A 4,186-nucleotide genomic window follows, 5' to 3' on the forward strand; every position below is an offset into this window, starting at 1 on the left:
GTGATGCTCTTGTGCATATAATAATAAAAATAAATATTAAACATCCTTTCTGCTCTCAGTCTGACTGCTTTGGGTTGATTTCAGAGACCCAGCTATTACACTTAGAAGGGTGGAGGGTAAGTTTTTCCTGCCTTATAGTTCATGGAGTATCACTGTGTGACTACAAGTCAAGGCTGCTTACTTCAAACACAAAAAAGTTCCCATTCAGTAAGGTTGGTTGGTGGTTTAGTTGCTAAGTCTTGTCCGACTCTTTGCAACCCTGTGGTATGTAGCCCTCCAGGCCCTTCTGTCCATGGTATTCTTCAGGCAAGAATACTGAAGTGGGTAGCCATCCCCTCCTCCAAGGGATTTTCTTGACCCAGGGATTGAACCTAGGTCTCCAGCTTTGCAGGCTGATTCTTTACCAGGGAAGCCCCTTAGTAAAGGGAGTGAAAATGAGTATTTCTGCTGCATTAACATTGTACCTGCCTGGCACCACGCTGGGGGGTTGGGGAGGTTGTCCCACTTAAACCACAGGACAAGCTCCACCCTTATGACCCTCCTCACTGGTATCCCCACTGTCTGTGTGTTCATCTCTAGTTTGAGTTGTGTGATTGCAGGAGTTGCTCAAAATTCATTCCTGGGGACACTTAACAAAAGACAGGTGGATTGTGGGATATTCAAACCATGGATGAATGGAAAGAAACTCTGAATACACACAGCTGAGACAGGAGAGAGGGGGGCAGGGTGCAGTCCCTGAAAGGATGACTCTGCGTTTGAGGACATGACAGAAACAGATTAGAACCGACTGGGCCCAAGACGGCGGAAGACTGGACTTCCCATGGACCTTGAGCCTCATCTTATGCTCACTGTAATACGTCATTGTTGTTGTTCAGACACTAAGTGGTGTCGGACTCTTGCGACCCCATGGACTGCAGGACTCCAGGCTTCCCTGCCCTTCAGCATCTCCTGGACTTTGCTCAAACTCAGCAATCAGCTGGACTCACAGACCCGGAAGAAGTGGTCCAACTTCTCGATACAACTTTTTGTTACCTACAAAATAGAGAAAATGACGAAATGTCTTCGATTGTTTTCTGAAACCAGCTATTGCCTGTTTGTGTGCCTGCTCAGTTGCTCAGTCGTGTCTGAATCTTTGCGACCTAAGGACTCTAGCCCACCAGGTTCCTCTGGCCATGGGATTCTCCAGGCAAGAATACTGGAGTGGGTTGCTATGCCCTCCTCCAGGGTATCTTCCTGACCCACTGATTGAACCTGAACCTCCTGTGTCTCAAGCATTGACAGGCAGATTTTTTTCTTTATTTTTTTTTTACCACTGAGCCACCTGGGATTGCCTGTTTAGCCTTATTTAATTGAAAAAAGAAAAAAGAGAATCATCAACTTAGATATTTATGACTTTTTTTTTTTGACCTGGAGGCTATTTCGTCAAATGAGGGGTTGGTGGGGGGAGGGGTGGACAATATGAGGGTGGTCTGAAAATAAATGCCTTAACTATCCTCTGCATCTGGATGGAATGTTCTGGAAGGAAGTCATATACATTTAATGATGTGTTTGTTAGGATTTAAGTTCCCTGGGACTGTTCTGGGGGCCATTTCTTTAAAAGCATGCTTTTTTTTTTTTTTTTTGAAGGGGTGAAAAAAGCCCTGCTGGGTTGGAGGATGAAAATGAGTTTAGCCCAACCTCCACAAACACTTTGCAGATTGCATCCACCCTGCTGTGCTCTGGCAAAAGGGACAGAGGAATGGGTGACCTCACTTCCCATAAGCAAAGAATTGCACAAGCTCAGAAGGAAGGAGCTGTTAGTCTTGGGGATGGTGCCCCTTCCGGAGTTTTCAAGTCTCCCTCTGCTTTGCCTCCTTTAGTGGAGTGGGTGACCGTGGCTCAACCCTAACTAGCTCTGCCCTTGTCATTTGACCTTCATTCCTTTAATCCAAAGCTATCTTCAAACATGGAAATGTCTCCAGGAAAATATTCTGGGAAGTCCGTGCAAGAGAGTCTACCACACCCCATGGAGTAGCCTCCCAGTGCACAGGCTGCCAAATTGGCTTTTTTCCTGATTTAATGACCCTGACCACGACTAACGGAGCCTGTCCTCCAGGCTGGCTGATGACCAGTTCAGTGGCCTGGTACCAGCCTTCTACCTTAAGGCGTGTGGTGGGCTGAATAATGTCCTTCCCGGAAACATGTGCTTGGACCCCTGAACAGGTTACCTTATGTGGCACATTGGAGCTTTCCTAATAGCTCAGTTGGTAAAGAATCCGCCTGCAATGCAAGAGACTGTGGTTCGATTCCTGGTTCAAGAAGATCTGCTGGAGAAGGGATAGGTTACCTACTCCAGTATTCTTAGGCTTCCCTTGTGGCTCAGCTGGGAAAGAACCCACCTGCAATGCAGGAGACCTGGGTTGGATCCCTGGACTGGGAAGGTCCCCTGGAGAAGGGAAAGGGTACCCATTCCAGTATTCTGGCCTTGAGAGTTCCATGGACTGTATAGTCCATGGGGTCGCAAAGAGTCGGACATGACTGAGTGACTTTCACATGGCACAAGGGACTTCGTTGATGGGATTAAGGATCTTGAGATGGGACATTATCCTGGATCACCTAGATGACTCCTAAATGCCTTCACGAGTGTTACAAAAGACAGGGGGAGCTTTGGCACAGAAGAGAAGGCACCTTGATGACGAAAACAAGATGCTGCATTGCTGGCTTCAAAGATGGAGGAAGGGACCACCAGCCAAGGAGCCAAGGGACACAGCTCTAGATACTGGAAGAGGCAAGGAAACAGATTCTCCTTGTAGCCCCAGGGAGAGCACAACCTTGTGAAATGGTATGGATCTCTAGCCTCCAGAACTGAAAGATCAAACCAGCAAATCCTAAAGAAAATCAATCCTGAATATTCACTGGACGGACTGATGCTGAAGCTGAAGCTCCAGTACTTTGGCTGCTTGATGTGAAGAGCCTATTCGTTGGCAAAGACCCTGATGCTGGGAAAGATTGAAGGAAGGAGGAGAAGGGGACGGCAGAATATGAGATGGCTGGATGGCATCACCAACTCACTGGACATGAGTCTGAGCAAGCTCCGAGAGTTGGTGATGGACAGGGAGGCCTGGTGTGCTGCAGTCCATGGGGTCACAAAAGGTCAGACATGACCGAGCAACTGAACAATAACAGCAAGAAAGAGCTGAGAAAGTCTGCATCGCTGTCATTTTAACTTCCAAGTTTTCACTAATTTGTCACAGCAGCAAGAGGAAAATAATACCTCTTGCTAAATAATTTCTCTGTGAAATAACAAGGCCCCCACCACTGACAGTCATCAGAGACCAGACTGCTTCTGAGTGTGTCCATAAAGGAGAAGGTGGCTTTGGTGGCATGGGAGGATTTTTCAAGCCCTTCCCAGCTCTAAGACTAGGCTGCCCTGGTAGCTCAACAGTAAAGAATCTGCCAGGAGTGCGGGAGACCCAGGTTTGATCACTGGGTTGGGAAGATGTCCTGGAGGAGGGAAAGGCAACCACTCCAGTATTCTTGCCTGCAGAATTCCATGGACAGAGGAGCCTGGCAGGTTACAGTCCATGGAGTTAAAGGGGTGGCGGTGGGAATCTCAAAGTGAAAACCCATGATATCACCAAATGCCTACAGCTTTAAGCCCTGCATCCCGGCGCTTCACTCGGGGAGGACCCAGCTGGGCGCGGTCCAGCTTCTGGGAGCTCTGAGCAGCCCCGGAGCCTGGGGTGGTCTGCTGGCCTGTGCTTCTGGCTCCAGCCCATCCTGGGACTTCCCTCTCATGAGGCACTGTGAACCACACTTCGCTGTCCATGGCACATCCGGCCTCTGCCAGAAAGCCTGCCAAACAGACAGAAAACCCACCCCACAGACTGAAATAGAAACTCATTTAAGTTTTCCGATGTGTGACAAAGGAGGAAGGTGTTTAATTTGGGAAGGAGCTGAGCCAGCTTTCTGATGGGTCTTTTTTTTTTTTTCTGGAAGAAAATCCTCCTTAGCAGACTCCGTGGCAGATCTTCCTTTTTCTCCATCCATCAGCATTTTGAATGGGATTATTCTCTGTTCGTAGGGGGCCACCCTGCCCACTGTAGGATGCTAAAGAACATCCCTCCCCCTACTCATTAGATGCCAGTAGCAACCTCCCCACCCCCAGCCTTTGGTGCCAACCAAAAATGTCTCCAAACATCCACAG

This window comes from Oryx dammah, unplaced genomic scaffold (assembly GCF_014754425.2).
Source record: "Oryx dammah isolate SB20612 unplaced genomic scaffold, SCBI_Odam_1.1 HiC_scaffold_2, whole genome shotgun sequence".
Taxonomy (NCBI): Eukaryota; Metazoa; Chordata; class Mammalia; order Artiodactyla; family Bovidae; genus Oryx; species Oryx dammah.